General features: G+C 39.8%; 1 protein-coding gene across 2 annotated transcripts in view; it reads right to left on the reverse strand.

Moving 5' to 3' along the window:
* Positions 1-778, reverse strand: part of RNF20 (ring finger protein 20) — a 28,215-nt gene extending 27,437 nt beyond the window's left edge. The window contains exon 1 of one of the 2 annotated variants that reach the window (XM_023202534.2): positions 712-778. The gene's annotated coding sequence lies outside the window, so the exon portion shown is untranslated. Of the gene's footprint in view, positions 1-657 lie in introns of both variants that reach the window. The other variant, XM_023202542.2, reaches the window with a different exon arrangement.
* Between the last annotated feature and the right edge of the window lie 19,910 nt (positions 779-20,688).

Here is a 20,688-nt window from a genome sequence, read left to right on the forward strand (position 1 = left end):
GAATAAATAACCACAGTATATACTTCCTATGATTATTAAAAAAAAAAAAAAAAAGGATGATATAATTATAGAAAGTATTTGGCAGAATGCCGAACACAAAGTAAGCACTCAGAAACCCCAGCTCTTCTTTTAACCTTTGCAGCGTCTCCCCTATTTCCAAACGCTCTCTCCACTGTTTTGAGCAACTCTACGGAAGTCAGACCTGGGTGCGAATCCCAGCTCTGCCTCTTAGAGGCCGTGTTGCTTTGAAACAGTGAATTCGCCAAGAATTTCAGTTTCCTCAACTGCACAATATTAACGAATATATTTTTCGTTTGCCCTGCCTACCTCCCAGGGTGCTCAAAGGAGGCGGAATGGATGCTAAAGCACTTTGGCTACTTCAAGAAGCAACCCAGCCATCACCTAGACTAACAAGACTACTCTGCTTTCAATTCAAGCTCCAGAAGAGGACTATCGCTGGTAACAACCTGAGTAGGACCTCGCCTGGAGAGAGAAGAGACAGAAGCAGAACAAGGCTGCAATCCAACTCGCGAAAAGCCAAAGACCTCAGCCTCCGCGTGGCTAATTGCAGGCCAGGAGACTGACGGCCCCAGAACCGGAGAGGGTGGAGACTCCTGAGGCCCGGCACGGCACGTTGGGCCCCAAGCGGGATCTAACCTAAGTTCTTTGAACTGGCGCTGCGCAGGAACAAAACTCACAGCAGTTACTCACCAAGGCCCGTGCAGCGATTCCAGCGCTCACCCTTGACCCGCGGAGGAGACGGGGCAGAACTTCCGGGAGGCGGGGCCACGGAGAGGAAAAAGGGAAAGAAAAAAGGAAGTCGCTTCAACCCAGCCCACAAAACTATGAGACACCGCCGGGCGGAAGTGACGTACAGCGAGGGCGCGAGAAGCTTGAGCAAGCCCCGCCTCTCTAACAACGCTGGGCAAGCGCAGGACCCTCTCTTGGCTACTACCTCAAAGAGTATACCCGGGCCTCGCTGACACCCGACGGCGAGCCCTTGACTTTTGTGACTTGTTGACCTTTGCTACTGCGATCTGTTTTTTCTGCTGGGATAAAGTTGCTCATTCTGTTGCTTGTCTTTGGGGTCACCATCACTCGTTCAGACGGCCGATTGGCTGACAGTCCCGTCAATCTCCGGGGAAATTACTAGCCTCAGACACCTCAGAAAATTGATCGTTGGTGCCCCTTCGTGCTGAAATGAAGAGTTCTGGAGAGAATCTGAGGGATTTGAGGAATTTCAGATCTTGGGGATTTTTCCCCCGCACAGGGAACGGTATTCTGCCCTGTCTACACATTAGAATCACTTTAGGGAGTTTTGGTCCCTCTAGGCTAGGGCCTGGACAAAAGCTTTTTTAAAAAAGCGTTCCCTTCATCTCCTCCTCCCAAACCCCACATTTCCACCCGCTAGATTCTAATGCGTAAACAGGATTGACAACTACTGCTTTTGTGCATTTTTGGGAACAAGAAATTCTCCAGGGAAAAGATAAATGCCAATTAGTCTCTGATCTCAGTACTAGTCTATTTTAAGCTAATTAAGCATAGAAAATTTTTAAAGTTTATGACAAACTGCTATTTTCCATTCAGTTAAACTAAATGCGCTTTAATGATAGGACGGTAATTAATCTAACCTATTAATGAAAAGCTGTATGCCTCGCAGAACTGTGATTAAACTACCTAATGACGTCAGCTAAGGGTCCAGAAATGGAAGAATGATCGCTTTACCTTTTTTTAAAAATAGAATTTAGGCATCTTGGGGAAAAAGAACCTAATCTACACTGGATTTCTGGTAGTGTGAAGACTTTTGTCCCTGTACCTGCTGGGGCTTACCTGTAAATGAAGAAAGATGGTCAACACCAGGAAAACAAGTATTCCTTGTGCCTGGCAGTAGAACACCTTGACTATGTTGGAAAGAATTAACTGGCCCCAAGTGGACTTCACATTTCATTCCGTGAAGCGGGAGCCTGAGAGCATGTGAGTGGGGACCCACCTGCCGAGAAGCATTGTATGAGACAATGACACTCATTCTCTCATCTTCCTTGGTTCCTCTACTCTTAGCAAGCCTTTCATTCATAGAACTACTGAATGGCAAGGAATGGTTTTTCTAGCCCAGAGCTTGTAAACTAGAGGTTCACAGACTGCATTTAGCCAACAGTTATGCTTTGTTTATTTTAGACAGTATTGGCTGTCCTGTGTGGTTAAAAACAAGAACAAAAATGAACTTAGTTGCCAACATTTAAAATATGGCTATTTTACATAAAAATACAAATTATCAGTTTCTCTGGAAAATGTTGACGATCTTGCAACAGAAGGGTTATATTTTTGCATGATCACATTGCTTAGAGCAGAGTAGTGGCTTTTTTTTTTTTTTTTTTTTTTTTTCTCAAGACAGAGTCTTACTCTGTTGCCCAGGCTGGAGTGCAGTGGCACGATCTCGGCTCACTGCAAACTCCACCTCACAGATTCCAGCAATTCCCATGCCTCAGCCTCCCAAGTGGCTGGGACTACAGGCACACGCCACCACACCTGGCTAATTTTTGTATTTTTAGTAGAAATGGGGTTTCACCATGTTGGCCAGGCTGGTCTCAAACTCCTGACCTCGGGCGATCCACCCACCTCAGCCTCCCAAAGTGCTGGGATTACAGGCGTGAGCCACTGCTACTGGCAATGAGCCACCATGCTCGGCGTGGCTTCTCCTTTATTAATAGATGGTGTTATTCTTGTTTACCATAATCCCCACTATTCTTTACTGGTACCTTAGCGCTAGTATAGTTTGAGTATCATCACTTGTGTGTTATATTGTGATAAATCCATTGCTGGTACTAGGTAAGTGTCTGGTGGACATTATTGGTGATCTACCCAACATCTATTCACCTTCCCTCACCTTAGGAGAACCAGGATTTTTTTCATGTATCCATGCAGCACTTTGATTCCATAAGTCTTAGGGAAAACTGATTTCACCCCAATCTCCCAGGATTCTCTTAAATACTAAGTTCCATTTCCCAAGCCAAAGTCCTAGTCAGCAATTGACAGTTTAATTAGGGTGAACTTCTTTGAATACTAGAACGGAAGCAGTTTCTTATCTTCCAGATTTTTTATGTGAGGCTGAAACTGTTGGAGGCTTCCTGCTACCATTCTTGAGAATGGAGCGACCACACAGGGGTGAGCAGAACAAAGAGAATATCAGGGAAATGGAGCCACATCAACTGAGTTAGGTCACCCCTAACTTCAACTCACACTTAAGAGTGTTAGAGAAGATTCTATAAAGAGAGCAGACTTTTCTAGTACCTTTCAGTTCTCACCATGTAGGTAACCATATTCTCTAGCAACTGGGATATATGTCTTTCTCAAAAGTTCCAATTATCTAACACCTTCACAAGTGTCACAACTCTCAAGAAAATAAAATCAACTCTGTGTGTGTGTGTGTGTGTGTGTGTGTGTGTGTGTGTGTAGAGAGAGAGAGAGAGATTTGAGAAAGAGAGAGACACTATAAGGAATTGGCTCACAAGATTGTGGTGGCTGCATAAACCAAAATCTACAAAGCAGGGTTGCAACCTGGAGCCCCAGGAAAGATTTGCAGTTTGAGTCTAAAGGCAGTCTGCTGGCAGAATTCCTTCTTGCTCAGGGGAGGTTACTCTTTGTTCTGTTAAGGCCGTCAACTGATTGGATGAGGTCTACCTACATTTTGGAGAGTAATCTGCTTTAGTCTACCAATTTAAATATTAATCTCATGCAAAAAAATCCACCTTCACAGAATCATCCAGAATAATGTTTCACCAACTATTTGGGCACAGTGGCCCAGCAAAATTGCCACATAAAATTAACCATCACAGTAGGTAACCATATTCTTCAGCTACTGGTGAGAACTGTCTTTTCTGAAAGCCTCAGTCAGTCATCTGACATCTTCACAGTAGCCTGTCTCATTCTAGAGAATTGGGAACATAGAATAGATGAAGAGGAGAATAGCAGAGAGCTCTCTCATTGAACACATTCCCCATTCATTTCTGATCAGCCACCTTCTGTTCACCATCTTAATCAAGAGAAAAAGGAATATCCCTGGAAAAATAAGTTTTTCCGTCACTTATAAATGGGAAAACAGCATTAGCAATGATAAAAAGAATACTTAATATTTTATTTCACTTTTAAAGTCTCATTGCTTGTATCGAAAACATAATTTAAGCAAATAGTAATCTTTTCTAAAATGAGAAAACAGACTCAGATTTTAAGTGATTTTTTTTCAAATGACTGAATGAGTAGTTGTTGAAGGACCTAAGTCATTTGACTTCCAGCCGGTCTTCATTAACTACCCAATTCTGCCACCAGGTGGCATAAGGCAACGCGCCTCCTTCCCCAGTTCCCCTCCTAAAGCTTTGGTTGCAGAGTACTTATGCATCAGTCATGCCCTGTCTTCACCTTAACTCTTAGAAACCTGGACAACTACTGAGGGTAGGCTTAATGCTCTCAAAATGAACAAAATTCAGATATTTTGGATTTTTGTTTATTTTTTTTCTACACTCCTTGGAAATGTTTTGTTCTAAGATTGTTATATCTCCATGCATTCCAATATTCCATGAACTCTGGATTGGATTGTGTGCCAGACATAATTTAGGAACTCCCTTATTTTAAACAAGTTGTATTTTATTTAGCATGCTATCACTTGTTTAACAGAAACATTTAGACACCATAGCCCTTGCTCTAGACTTGCTGAATGAGAATTTCCAGGGGAAAGCTTTCTGAAAATGCAAGTTCTTACTTTTGTAATTATACTTCCTATCTGGGCACGTTTAAGGAACACTGCTCTAGGTAGTGATGTCCAGGTCCATCTGAGAGTGTTCTACAAAAACGAGCCCCCTCCTCTTGTCCTCAGCTTTCCCTTCTCCTACCATTCACCCCCACCACACCTTTCTCCTTCATTTCCATACCCCTGCCTCCTTCTCCCCAGATCACCTGGCCCACTATGCTACATCATGCTCAGCCCTCTTACTTTGCAATTTCTGGAGACCAGGGAGGTGGCTTACTCAGGGGAGCTAGAGCCAGGTCTCTCTTTTTTAAAGAGTGAGGACAAGGTGTCCTAGCAGTCTATGGAAACATGAGAGCTAACTGGTAATCACAGATTGTCAGAGGAGCCCCATTTAGTTTAATGCTCTCTTAAAAAGCTGAGAGAAGGCCAGACGCGGTGGCTCATTCCTGTAATCCCAGCACTTCAGGAGGCCAAGGTGGGTGGATCACCTGAGGTCAGGAGTTCAAGACCAGCCTGGCCAATGTGGTGAAACCCCGTCTCTACTAAAAATACAAAATTAGCTGGGCATGGTGGTGGTTGGCTGTAATTCCAGCTATGCGGGAGGCTGAGGCAGGAGAATCACTTGAACCTGGGAGGCGGAGGTTGCAGTGAGCCGAGATCGCAGCATTGCACTCCAACCTGGACAAAAGGAGTGAAACTCCATCTCAAGAAAACAAAACAGCAAAAAAAAGCTGAGAGATACCATGCAGCTATAAAAAAGAATGAGAGCATGTCATTTGCAGGGACATGGGTGCAAGTGGAGGCCATTATCCTTCTAAACTAACATAGGAACACAAAACCACATATTCTCCCTTATAAATAGGAACTAAATGATGAGAACACATGGACACAGAGAGAGGAACAACACAAACCAGGGCCTAGTGAAGGGTGGGAGGAGGGAGAGGATCAGAAAAACAACTAATGAGTACTAGGCTTAATATCTGGATGATCAAATAGTCTGTACAACAAACCCCCATGACAAATTTACCTATGTAACAAACAGCTCATGTGCCTCCGAACTTTAAAAAAAAAAAAAGCTGAGAAGTATCTACGTTACAATCATAGAATTGGTCTTTTATGTCCTTATGTCCAGCCATGTGACAGTCTATGTTTGAGTTTCTGACATTTTTATCATTTGTATTTCTATTATGCTTTTGTGCTGGCTATGATTCCTTCATTAGAGGATGAGAATTTGGAAAGCAGAAGCCAGGTTGTCTTTGTGAATTTTCACTGGGTATTCTACTCTTCCATATTACTGTTACTGTGCAACTAGAAACCCACCTGACCTTGGAGGAGAAAGAACAGCATCACTGAAATGCTTGCATCAGGCATTGGGGATAGGAGTACAGCAAGTAATTACAAAGATAAGATTTGGAATTTCCATTTCCAGAAGCAGGGCATGACCATCTTTCAGAAAACAAGCTGAGGAGTAAAACTGGATTTCAACTAAGGGCATTTGTCAAACTAGGTAAAGGAGAATTTAGGTTTTCATGGCCTTGGTAGGCAAGCAGGACAGGAGACAAAGCCCAGGGACTATTATTATTGGGTGCATATTAGAGACCCCTCCCCATACAAGCAAGGTAGAAACAACTACTTCCAACTGAAAGAAAATTGCCTGTCTCAAACTTTGGTATAATATTTTTGATGACTGATACAGAATTCTAGAAGGTACTTAAAAAGAGTTTCCAGAAATGTGGAGAAATAGATGAAGGGCCCAAAGAGGCCATGGGCAGTGCCTATGATCTTTTACTTTTAAAACTTAAAAAATGCAATAAATCTTATACTAACCCTGTGTACTTGTGTTTATTTAGTACAAATCTGAGTACAGATTTTGGGTCAATGGTACCTAATTAGGCACACCCAGGCACACCCTAACTCACTCCTGGAGCTTATAGGAGTTCCAAGAAAATCCACATGGATTGAGCGCCTTTCCCAATGGGCAGTCAAGAGCAATGAGATGGATCACTAAATCCCAAAGAAGCTATGTCATGCTGTATACACATAGCAAGGAGGGCCTTAATATTAGCAAAACAACATCAAGTGTCACACTTTAAGTTTACTTGGCTCTGTAGCCTTGTTTATATTTAATTTGTAAGTATATTTTTGTTTGTAAGCTGTATAAGCATAAGGCATGCATACCAAGTTTACATTTAGACATTTTAACATTACAATTAAAATATTTTAAGTAAACACTAAGTGGCCCATGAGAAAATCAGTTTCCTTTAAAGAGGGGTCTGTATATTACTTAAGTTTGTAAAATATTTATTACTTACTTGTGTATCTACTGTCTTTTGTGGTTCATAATTATGTCTAGTCTTTTAAATTATTCTAGGATCAATAAGAGAGAATTGATATCAATATAATTAATACAGTATATCAATTTAAACATGTATTGACTCCAGCAACAACATGTATTAAGATACGAATTTCTGGTGCCCAAAGGCATGTGGCCAAATTCGGTTAAAAGGAGGTCTTACAGCAGTAGTATACGACCAGGAATCCACAAATGTTCGGAATCTTGCCTCATCAGCACCCCTTTCCCGCCTCAGAAGAAAGAATAAGGCTGATTACATTGATGACTGATGCAGTTACCTAGAGAGTTATGAATTCTCCAGAGACTGCCTCCAGACTCTCAGCTCTTGTAAAGCCCTTCCAGGTGGGGCTGCCATCCTCGTCAACCCTGTGATACCTCTAGCACTCAGCCAACTCTCTCTTCTCACTGTCACAACTTCAGGAAACACTTTGATCTTAAATATGCACATGCTGATATATAGTGAATTCAAGCTTCATCTTTATTGCAGAATGACGCTAGTATCTCCTCCCAAAGGCATTTATAAAACAGGAGACACATGAGTTAATTTGGAACAAGTAGAAGGAAGTTCAGGGTTTCCTGACATCCCTTCCCTGTTCTTCCTCCCAAGCATAGCTCTGGTTGGTAACATTTACGTTGGAAAAATGGAATAAGTCATTATGCTTCACTTATTGAACTAAAACTTCAAATTACAATTTATGCACCAGCCTAGAAGCTGGATTCATTTGCAACATGTACTTGAATAAGGTTTTAAAAGTAACTGGGGCCGGACGCAGTGGCTCATGCCTATAATTCCAGGACTTTGGAAGGCCAAGGCGGGTGATCACCTCAGGTCAGGAGTTCAAGACCAGCCTAGCCAACATGGTGAAACCCCTTCTGTACTAAAAATACAAAATTAGCCAGGCATGGTGGTGCACACCTGTAGTCTCAGCTACTTGGGAGGCTGAGGCAGGAGTCTCACTTGAACTCAGAAGGCAGAGGTTGCAGTGAGCCAAGATCGCGCCACTGCTCTCCAGCGTGGGCGAGGGAGTCAGACACCATCTCAAAAATATATAATAAAAATAAATTTTAAAAAATAAAAGTACTGGTTGCCAGGGTAATAGGGATTTCAAAAGTATAGAGAGAAGATACTTTTAATTGACTACGTCCAAACCATGCAGCAAATTTTGACACTACATTGACATTTCAAATATTCAGTTAACCTTGAAGCTATTCCCTTTCTTTTTTTCTTATTTGTGCTTGCTTTTATTAAAAATCTAATAATTAGGTGGGTAGCCAGTTACAACAGAGTGATGGCCAAGCCTAATGAGATGAGTGTGTTTGAAATGTGATCTTAACATTTAGAAGAACAGCAAAGAGATGTGTTGTTTCAAGCTGTTAAATGCTAAAATATGTGAAGTACTGAACATCTTGTTTTGTATTTTTTTTCTTCTTAGGAAAACTGTCCTTTTATAAATAAATGTCAATTTGTACCAAAAGTCTAAAATATGTCATACCCAATGATTCAGCTATTCCAGGTTTGATTATATGCTTGAAAAAAATAGAATCGCATACTTGTTTAAATATGACCGTACAAAAATATTTATCATAGCATTATTTATTGCTTAAAAGTTTTGGAATCAATTTAAATAAATCATGAAATGCCCTTGAATATAGAATTCTATGTAGTCATTAAAGCTGTGATATAGATTTGTATTTCTTAACATTGAAATATAAAAATATGTTGTTGAATGGGATAAGTAGGTTTCAGGAATATATGCGTAACATTTATTTTCTCTCTTTTTCTCTCTTTTTTTTTTTTTTTTTTTGAGACGGAGTCTTGCTCTGTTGCCCAGGCTGGAGTGCAATGGCGCAATCTTGGCTCACTGCAAGCTCCACCTCCCAGGTTCAAGTGAGTCTCCCTGCCTTAGCTTCCTGAGTAGCTGAGATTACAGGTGCCTGCCACCACACCCAGCTAATTTTTGTATTTTTAGTAGAGACGAGGTTTCACCATGTTGGCCAGGCTGGTTTTGAACTCCTGACCTCAGGCCATCTGCCCACCTCGGCCTCCCCAATGCTGGGATTACAGGCGTGAGCCACTGCGCCCAGCCAACATTTATTTTCATAAGAACTAAAAAACATTTAAAACCAATGTATTACCAATTTTAGACGTATGAAAATTGTCTCGACTTGTAATCTCTGCTTCCTCATCTCCTATTCACTCTATTCTCTAAATGAAATATTTCATCAACTATTTACATGTAAATAAATATGAAGGGGGTTTAATATGTAAACTAAATAGCAATCACAAACCTAGCTATTTAAAGAGAGGGCTTACTGCAGAAAGCAGTTTGGAGATTTCTCAAAGAACTTGAAAAACAACTATTTGACCCAGCACTCCCATTACTGGGAATATACCCAAAGGAAAACAAATTGTTCTCCCAAAAAGACATGCACTCGTATGTTCACTGGTGCACAATTCACAATAGCAAAGACATGGAATCAACCCAGGTGCTCATGAATGAAGGACTGGAGACAGCAATCATCATGGCAGATGGGAGGGAGGACTAGATTGCAGCTCCGGGCGGAGCAGCGTGTGGGGGCTCGCATTATGAATTTTAGCTCCAGATCGACTATAAGAACAAACCAGCAATCCCAAGAGGACCCACAGACCCTCTGAAGGAAGCGGGCTACTCCTGCAGGACCCAGGAGAGCCCCCTAAAACTGTGAGTGCCCCAACTGTGGAGGTGAGAAAGGTAAACCCTCTTCTCCCCAACACACACCCCCACTGGAGAAGCTGTTTGTGGGAGAAGTCTGTTTGTGGGAGAAGTTTCTGACTTTCCCTGGAGCTGAGTCAAGTTAGCCGAGTGAAATACAGGGGTAGAGGAAGCAGCAGTAAGGCCCTGGGAGCTCACTGGGTCCCTAAGCAGCCCATTCCTCTCTGGCACCACAGGGATCCTTGGGAGGGCAGACAGAGGAGCAAGGGGTAAAACTGCACAGGGAGAAGGAAATCTCTAGCTGAACTTTGTAACAATTTGAATGGGGTGAGAAGCCTCCTGGCCAGAACTCAGGGGAGGGCAAATCTGGTGTGCAGACTCCACAGGCTGGGAAGGAACCAAGCCCTTTTCTTTCACAGCTGGGAGGTAGATAGCCTGGGGCAGGTTTTCAAGCCATATAGCCCTCCACCTGGAAACAGACTGGGGCTGTTGGCAGGGGACACGGTGGGAGTGAGACCAGTCCTTCGGTTTGCATGGGAGCTGGGTGAGGCCTGTGACTGCCGGCTTACCCCCACTTCCCTGACAACCTGCATGACTCAGCAGAGGCATCCATAATCCTCATAGGTACATAACTCCACTGATCTAGTGTGCTAAGGACCCTCACCGAGTCCACTGCACACCCGCGCCCCCCAGCAACCTCCACCAGAAAAGGCACTAACATCCATAGATGAGAGACCCATAGACGGTTCACATCACAACACTCTGTACAGACAACCCCCAGTACCAGCCGGGAGCCGGGTAGACTTGCTAGGTGCCTAGACCCAGAAGAGAGATAACAATCACTGCAGTTCAGCTCACAGGAAGCCACATCCATAGGAAAAGGGGGAGAGTACTACATCAAGGGAACACTCCGTGAGACCAAAGAATCTGAACAACAGCCTTCCACCCTAGACCTTGCCTCTGACAGAGCCTACCCAAATGAGAAGGAACCAGAAAACCAACCCTGGTAATATGACAAAACAAGGCTCTTCAACACCCCCCAAAAATCACATTAGTTCACCAGCAATGGATCCAAACCAAGAAATTCCTGATTTACCTAAAAAAGAATTCAGGAGGTTAGTTATTAAGCTTATCGGGGAGGGACCAGAGAAAGGCGAAGCCCAATGCAAGGAAATTCAAAAAAATGATACAAGAAGTGAACGGAGAAATATTCAAGGAAATAGGTAGCGTAAAGAAAAAAAGCAATGAAAAATTCAGGAAACTTTGGAGACACTTTTAGAAATGCAAAATACTCTGGAAAGTCTCATCAATAGAATTGAACCAAGTAGAAGAAACTCAACTCAAAGACGAGGTGTTCAAATTAACCCAATTCAACAAAGACAAAGAAAAAAGAAAAAGAAAATATGAACAAGGCCTCTAAGAAGTCTGGAATTATGTTAAATGACCAAAACTCACAATGAATAATCAGTGCTCCTGAGGAAGAAGAGAATTTTAAAAGCTTGGAAAATATATTTGGGAGTATCAAGGAAAACTTTCCTGGCCTTGCTAGAGACCCAGATATCCAAATACAAGAAGCACAAGAACACCCAGGAAATTCGTCGCAAGAAGATCTTCACCTAGGCACATTGTCATCAGGTTATCCAAAGTTAAGATGAAGGAAAGAATCTTAAGAGCTGTGAGGCAGTAGCACCAGGTAACCTATAAAGGAAAACCTATCAAATTAACAGCAGATTTCTCAGCAGAAACCCTACAAAGCTAGAAGGGTCTGGGGCCTTATCTTCAGCCTCCTCAAACAAAACACTTATCAGCCAAGAATTTTGTATCGAGTGAAACTAAGCATCATATATGAAGGAAAAATACAGTCTTTTTCAGACAAAAAAATGCTGAGAGAATTTGCCATTACCAAGCCACCACTGCAAGAACTGCTAAAAGGAGCTCTAAATCTTGAAAAAATCCTGGAAACACATCAAAACACAACCTCTTTAAAGCATAAATTACACAGGACCTATAAAACAAAAATACAAGTTGAAAAGCAAAAACAAAGCACACACAAAAACAAAGTACACAGGCAACAAAGAACATGATAAATGCAATGGTACCTCACATTTCAATACTAACATTGAATGTAAATAATGCTCCACTTAAAAGACACAGAACTGCAGAATGGATAAGAACTCACCAACCAACTATCTGCTGCCTTAGGAGACTCAACTTACACATAAGGACTCAGATAAACTTAAAGTAAAAGGGTGGAAAAAGGCATTTCATGCAAATGGACAGCAAAAGCGAGCAGGGGTAGCTATTCTTATATCAGACAAAACAAACTTTAAAGCAACAACAGTTAAAAGAAACAATGAGGGACATTATATAATGGTAAAAGGCCTTGTCCAACAGGAAAATATCACAATCCTAAACATGCATGCACCTAACCATGGAGCTCCCAAATTTGTTTAAAAATTACTAATAGACCTAAGAAATGAAATATACAGCAACATAATAATAGTAGAGGACTTCAGTACTCCACTGACAGCACTACACAGGTCATCAAGACAGAAAGTCAACAAAGAAACAATGGATTTAAACTATGCCTAGGAACAAATGGACTTAACAGATATATACAGAGCATTTCATCCAACAACCAGAGAATGCACATTCTATTCAACAGTGCACAGAATTTTCTCCAAGATAGACTATATGATAGACCACAAAATGAGCCTCGATAAACTTAAAAATATTGAAATTATATCAAGCACTCTCTCAGAGACTCAATAAATTTAAGAAAATTGAAATTATGTCAAGCACTCTCTCAAACCACAGTGGAATAAAACTGGACATCAACTCCAAAAGGAACCTTCGAAACCATGCAAATGCATGGAAATTAAATCACTACCCCTGAATGAGCATTGGATCAAAAATGAAATCAAGATGGAAATTTAAAAATTATTTGAAATGAAGGACAATAATGACACAATCTATCAAAACTACTGAGATCCAGCAAAGGCAGTGGTAAGAGGAAAGTTCATAACTCTAAACACCTACGTCAAAAAGACTGAAAGAGTGCAAACAGACACTCTGAGGTCACACCTCAAGGGGCTAAGAAACAAGAACAAACCAAACCCAAACCCATCAGAAGAAAGGAAATAACCAAGATCAGAGCAGAACTAAATGAAATAGAAACAAACAAAAAATGCAAAAGATAAATGAAACAAAAAGCTAGTTCTTTGAAAAGATAAATAAAATTGATAGATCACTGGCAAGGTAAACCAAGAAAAGAAGAGGGAAGATCCAAATAACCTCACTAAGAAATGAAACAGGAGATATTACAACTGACACCACTGAAATACAAAAGATCATTCAAGACTACTATGAACACCTTTACACACATAAACCAGAAAACCTAGAAGAGATGGATGGATTCTTGGAAAAATACAACCCTCCTAGCTTAAATCAGAAAGAATTAGACACCCTGAACAGACCAATAACAAGCAGCAAGATTGAAATACTAATATAAAAATTACCAACAACAAAAAAAGTCCAGGACCAGATGGATTCACAGCAGAATTCTACCAGGCATTCAAAGAAGAATTGGCACCAATCCTTTTGACACTATTCCACAAGACAGAGATAGAAGGAACCTTCCCTAATTCATTCTATGAAGCAAACATCACCCTAATACCAAAACTAGGAAAGGACATAACCAAAAAAGAAAACTACAGGCTGATATCCTTGATTAACACAGACACTAAAATCCTTAACAACAAAATACTAGCTAACCAAATCCAACAACATACCCAAAAGATAATCCACCATGATCAAGTGGGTTTCACACCAGGGCTGCAGGGATGGTTTAACATACGGAAGTCAATAAATGTGATACACAACATAGAATTAAAAACAAAAATCACATGATCATCTCAATAGATGCAAAAATAGTATTCGATAAAATTCAGGATCCTTTATGATCAAAACTCTAAGCAAAATCAGCACACAAGGGACATACCTTAATGTAATAAAAGCCATCTGTGACAAACCCACAGCCAACATAATACTGAATGGGGAAAAGTTGAAAGCATTCCCTCTGAGAACTGGAACACGTCAAGGATGTCCACTCTCACCACTCCTCTTCAACACAATACTGGAAGTCCTAGCTACAGAAATCAGACACGAGAAAGAAATAAGGGGCATCCGAATCGGTAAAAAGGAAGTCAAACTGACACTATTTGCTGACATTATGATCGTTTACCTTGAAAACCCCAAGGACTTCTCCAGAAAGCTCCTAGAACTGATAAAGGAATTCAGCAAAGTTTCTGGACACAACGTTAATGTACACAAATAAGTAGCTCTTCTATACACCAACAGTGACCAAGCAGAGAATCAAATCAAGGACTCAACCACTTTTACAATTGCTGCAAAAATATAAATAAAATAAAATATCTAGGAATATACCTAACCAAGGAGTCAAAAGACCGCTATAAGGAAAACTATAAAACACTGCTGGAAGAAGTCAAAGATGACATGAACAAATAGAAACACATCCTATGCTCATATAGGTAGAATCAATATTATGAAAGTGGCCATATTGTCAAAAGCAATCTACCAATTCAATGCAATCCCCATCAAAATACCACCATCATTATTCACAGAATTAGAAAAAAACAATTCTAAAATTCATATGGAACCAAAAAAGAGCTCATATAGCCAAAGCAAGACTAAGCAAAAAGAACATATCTGGAGACATCATACTACCTGATTTCAAACTATACTATAAGGCCATAGTCACCAAAACAGGATGGCACTGGTATAAAAACAGGCACAGAAACCAGTGGAACAGAATAAAGAACCCAGAAATAAAGCCAAATACAGTCAACTTACCTTCAACAAAGCAAACAAAACATAAAGTAGGGAAAGAACACCCTTTTCAACAAATGGTGCTGGAATAATTGGCTAGCCACATGTAGGAGAATGAAACTGGATCCTCATCTCTCCCCTATACAAAATCAACTCAAGATGTAGTAAGCACTTAAACCTAAGACCTGAAACTATAAAAATTCTAGAAGATAACATTGGAAAAACCCTTCTAGACATTGGCTTAGGGAAGGATTTCATGACCAAGAACCCAAAAGCAAATGCAATAAAAACAAAGACAAATAGCTGGGACCTAATTAAACGAAAGAGCTTTTGCACAGCAAAAGGAACAGTCATCAGAGTAAACAGGCAACCCACAGAGTGGGAGAAAATCTTCACAATCTGTACATCTGACAAAAGACTAATATCCAGAGTCTACAATGAACTCAAACAAGCCAGTAAGAAAAAAACAAACATGGCCAGGCTTGGTGGCTCACGCCTATAATCCTAGCACTTTGGGAGGCGGAGGCAGGTGGATTGCCTGAGCTCAACAGTTTGAGACCAGCTTGGGCAACACAGTGAAACCCCATCTCAACTAAAATACAAAAAAATTTGCTGGGCGTCGTGGCATGCACCTGTAATCCCAGCTACTCAGGAGGCTGAGGCAGGAGAATAGCTTGAACCCAGGAGGTGGAGGTTGCAGTGAGCAGAGATCGCACCATTGCACTCTAGCCTGGGTGACAGAGCAACACTCCATCCCAAAAAAAAAAAAAAAAAGGTGGGCCAAGGACATGAATAGGCAATTCTCAAAAGAAGATATACAAATGGCCAACAAACATATGAAAAAGTGTTTAACATCACTAATGATCAGGGAAATGCAAATCAAAACCACAATGTGATACCACCTTACTCCTGCAAGAATGACTGTAATCAAAAAATCAAAAAACAGTAGATGTTGGCATGGATGCAGTGAAGAGGGAACACTTCTACACTGCTGGTGGGAATGTAGACTAGTACAGCCACTGTGGAAAACAGTGTGGAGATTCCTTAAAGAACTAAAAGTAGAACTACCATTTGATCCAGCAATCCCACTACTGGGTATCTACTTAGAAGAAAAGAAGTCATTATATGAAAAAGATACTTGCACATGCATGTTTATAGCAGCACAATTCACAATTGAAAAATCATGGAACCAACCCAAAGAGAAGTAACTCAGGAATGGAAAACCAAACATCGTATGAGAACGTTCTCACTGATACGTGGGAGCTAAGCTATGAAACACAATGGCATAAGAATGATACAATGGACATTGGGGACTTGGGAGGAAGAGTGGGAGGAAGGCGAGGGATAAAAGACCACAAGTATGGTGCAGTGTATACTGCTCAGGTGATGGGCACACCAAAATCTCACAAATCACCACTAAAGAACTTACCCATGTAACCAAATACCACCTGTACCTCCAATAACTTAGGGAAAAAAAATCGATGGACTGGATAAAGAAAATGTGCTACATATACACTACAGAATATGATGAAGCCATAAAAAAGAATGAAATCATATCCTTTGCAGAAATATGGGTGCAGCTGGAGGCCATTATCCTAAGCAAATTAACGCAGGAACAGAAAACCAAATACTGCATATTCTCACTTATAAGTGGGATCTAAACACTGAGTACACATGGACACAAAGATGGGAACAATAGACAATGAAGACTGCTGCAGGAGGAAGGGAGGGAGGAAGGTCTGAGGGATGACTTATTGGGTACTGTGCTCACTGCCTGGCTGATGGGATCATCCACACCTCAAATCTCAGTGTCACACAGAGTTCCCATGTGACAGACATGCACATATATCTCCTGAAACTAAAATAAAAGTTAAAATTATTTTAAAAATAGATACATAAAATAGTGGGCTTTATTGCCACTATTAAAAGACATCCCAACCCCTTACAAAAGGGAAGCTAAATAGACTCTGGCTTAAGCTTTCGTGGAAGTCACAAATCCTGGGAAACATACAGCTCACAGCAGTCACTGAGCTGTATACTACACCTCCAAAACAAAAGCTAGGGCTCCAACAACAACTTACACTAACTACTAACTACTGTTAGTAGTTAGTCTCTCCTGTCCCACTCATTGTCTCCCCCACCCCAACCACTATCATTTTGAATCACATGTTTGTCATTCCTTTGCTTTTATTTTTATGTAGTTTTCTTGTATCTAGATGTACCCCTCTAAAAGCACGTATTTGATTTCAGTTGCTTTTAACTTTGTCCTTTTAAAAATTGGTATCTAATTTTCCTGCTAATGAAACACAAAGTTTAGCATACTCTCATATCCTCTCCTTCTTTCTCTCTTCTCCCCCACCCCATTAGCTTCTTATAATCTAGACATTTAATTTTATGTGATATAGATATATTTTCCATTTTTCTTTGGTCTCAAATATTTTTCCAAGCAACAACAAACACTGATCACCTTTATTTCATAAATTTCTTAGAACACAACATTTTCTTTGTCAGTGATTTTCTTTCTTTTTTTCCCCATGTCATTGCTTTTCTCGTTTCAGTAGCTCATCCAAAATTTGTCTTCACTTTGGAACTTGATGAGGTAAAGCTTCTGAAATCTTATATACAAGCAGTCCTCATTATGCATAATTCTGATATGTGCAAATTTCAGTTACTTCAATTTAGTTAAATAACAGCAGACTCCAACAACAGTGGTTCAATTTCAGTTAACACAATATAGTTATTGTAACTGTGACTAATTACGAAAAATAAAAATTTTGCTCTTTAGTCTTCGATCATCATGTAAATAAGAGATATATCAAGAGCAGTGAACATCCACACCACTCTTTCAAAGTCTGTTGGTGATCAGTCACTGTGCATCTATTAATCAGGTCACGTGAAAACAGCAAAGCATGTAGCTGTGTTGCCTCATTGTTTCCCAGTGATAACCAACCTCATGTGATGTTTTTGCAAAAATGGATAATCAAATGAGGGAACTGGATAACAAAGATGAAATTGCAAAAGAAATAAAAAGTGTTAATCTGAAAGTGAAATTGGATGTAATCATAAGATTTGAAAATGGCAACAGCAAAGCAAAATATGAGAACTAGGTCTGCAGGATGGTACAGTATGAACCATGTTGAAAATGTCTGATAAATACAAAAAACACGATAAAGTCATCTTATCAACATATTTTAGTTTAAATTGCACTGGGAACAGAAAGCCACTTATCATTGAAATTGAGTATTTACTTCTACTTTAAAGATTTAACAAACAATTCCAATCATTTGGCAAGCATTCAAGGCAAAATGTGAAATTAGTTACCACATGGAAAACAAATAATAATTACAAGGAGAACGAGGATAAAGTCTGATTTCACCATTTCAGAAATTAGCATAAATTGATTAATGTTAAACTGCCTGGTGAAGCTACTATTGCAAATAAAAATATTGCTGTATAATATGCACTCAGATTCTGAGAAATAGTTAAGGCAGATGGTTATAATGATCAGCAAATATTTATATTAATGAGACAGACTTTTTTTGGAAGGGAATATCATCAAGAATTTAGGCAATAAAAGAAAGAACCACAGAGTGGCCAATAAAGAGTAAAATAGATTAACTTCTTTAATTAGGAGGTAATTTATACATCATAATTTATATGAAGGAAACAAAGCGAGCATTATTGAAACTACTTTTGATACTTTTTAATTATGAGTTTTAATTGAAAATCGTAATTGTATTTATAAGAGACAATGTGATGTTTTAATAAAATTTACAATGTAGAACCACTAAATCAAGATAATTAACATATTCATCACCTCACCCATTTTTTTTTTTTTTGTGGTGAGACACTTGAAATTTACTTTATGAGTTATTTTGAAATATATTATACACCATTATTAACTAGTCAACCTACTATGCAATAGAACTCAAAATTTATTCCTCCTGTCTATCTGAAACTTTGTATCCTTTAATCAAACAATTCCAAGATATGAAAATATCATATTCTTGATATTTTTCACAAATATGTTAATTCTCAATGTTTCTAAGATGTAAATTGTAATATATTAAATAAATACTAGCTTTACTATTTTTTCATTTCCTAATACATTTATAAGTAAGAGAGTTTTTAATATTTTGACAAAAATTTCTGAAGGGCATGGAACAATTCCCAGTTTTCCTATTAGTTATTAACATAGCAAAACCTTTTTAGTCCTGCATTACCATGTAAACTGAGGAGTGCCTATACTTGGAAACATTTTTACCATGCCCACACATCTGAATAACAGTTTGCTAGATATAAAATTTTGGATTCCAAGTTTTCTTTCTTTAATAATTTGAAAACCTTATATGGCGAAAGGGACTTTGCAGATGTGATCTTGAGAAGGGAAATTATCCTGAATTATCTGGGTGGGCACTATCCAAGGTGACCCTTGTGGGTCACCACAAGGGAATTTATGAGAGAAAGGCAAAAAGACCAAAGAAACAAGAGGTGATGTGATGACAGAGGAAGGGGAATAAAAGGTGACATGAGTGAGATGATGCCCAAGGACGCAGCAGCCTCTAGAATGCAAAATAAGCAAGGAAAGGATTCTTCTTCACAGATTTCAAAAGCAGCAACTCTGCCAACAACTTGATTTTAATCCATAACACTCATTTTGGACTTCTGACCCCAAGAATTTTAGGAGAATACATTTATGTTGTTTTGAATCTGTGGTGATTTGTTATGACAGCAATAGAAAACTAACATAGCACTCAACAAAGATTGACTGGAAAGTTGAATGAATGTAAAATAGCATCACATATATGTACATCCAAATATAACACCTCTCAGCTTCCCCTCCTCAAAGCAGAAACTTAGAGCCAATTGAACTGTCCCCTGGTTCTTTTGAGGAATTTCCAGCAGATGCTATATACGTACCACATCAGTATAAAGTCATGATGAGGGAAATGGTGCAGACCTGATCAACTATAATTCAGTTTGTTCCATTTTTGGCTCTGATCAGTGACTCAAACCTAGTTGAGTGGGTAGGATGAGAGAGGTGCCACCTTATTCCCTTTAGTTTCCTCCTTCTTTTCTTACACCCTGTCCCCAACCCAACTCCTCTCTTCTCCTCTACTTGCAAAATAAAAGCCCTGGCATTTCAATAGATGTAAACACACACCGGTGGGAAATTTTGGTGAGGTAATTGCCAACTTCAAACAGCCAAAACTGTCCTTTTACACACACACACACACACGCACATAGGCACACATACACACATGCACATGTAAACGTACAGAATTAGAGACAAATAAAGGACCACAATGATGTTTAATCTGACTTATAAAATTTTGATTTTCTTTTTGCTTGACTATATTGTCATTTTTCCACAGTGAGTATAAATCATTTGTAATATAAGTAAATAAAACTTTAAAGCAAAATATTTTAATCAGTTAAACCTATTTTTAGAAGGACTATGGAGTTGCTGCCAAGAGCTAGACAAAAACATGAGAGACACGAGAGGAATGTAGATTCCAATCATTGCAGCAAAGAGGCTGAACACAGAGTGATGGAAGTTAGCTAATGTGATGGCTAATTCTATGTGTCACCTTGGCTGAATTAAGGAATGCCTAGAGAACTGGTATAGCATTACCTCTGGCTATCTGTGAGGGTGTTTCCAGCGGTGACTGGCATGTGAATCAGTGGACTGAGTGGGGAAGATTCACCTTCAATGTGGGCAGGCACCTTCCAATCAACTGGGGGCCTAAATAGAACAAACAAAAAATGAAGAGAAAAGAACTTTCTCTTACTCTCTCCTAGAGCTGAGACAGCCTCCTCCTACCCTTAGACATCAGAACTCCAGGCTCTCCAGACTTGGAACTCCAGGACTCACAACAGTGGCCTCCCAGGTGCTCAGGGCTTCAGCCTTGGACTGAGAATTACACTATCGGTTTTCCTGATTCTGAGGCTTTTGGACTTGGAACGAGTCACACTATTGCCATCCCAGGGTCTTAAGCTTGCAGATAGCCTGTTGTGAGACTTCCCTGTCTCCATAATTATGTGAGCCCATT

The sequence above is a fragment of the Piliocolobus tephrosceles genome, chromosome 14 (assembly GCF_002776525.5).
Source record: "Piliocolobus tephrosceles isolate RC106 chromosome 14, ASM277652v3, whole genome shotgun sequence".
In the NCBI taxonomy this organism is placed as follows: domain Eukaryota; kingdom Metazoa; phylum Chordata; class Mammalia; order Primates; family Cercopithecidae; genus Piliocolobus; species Piliocolobus tephrosceles.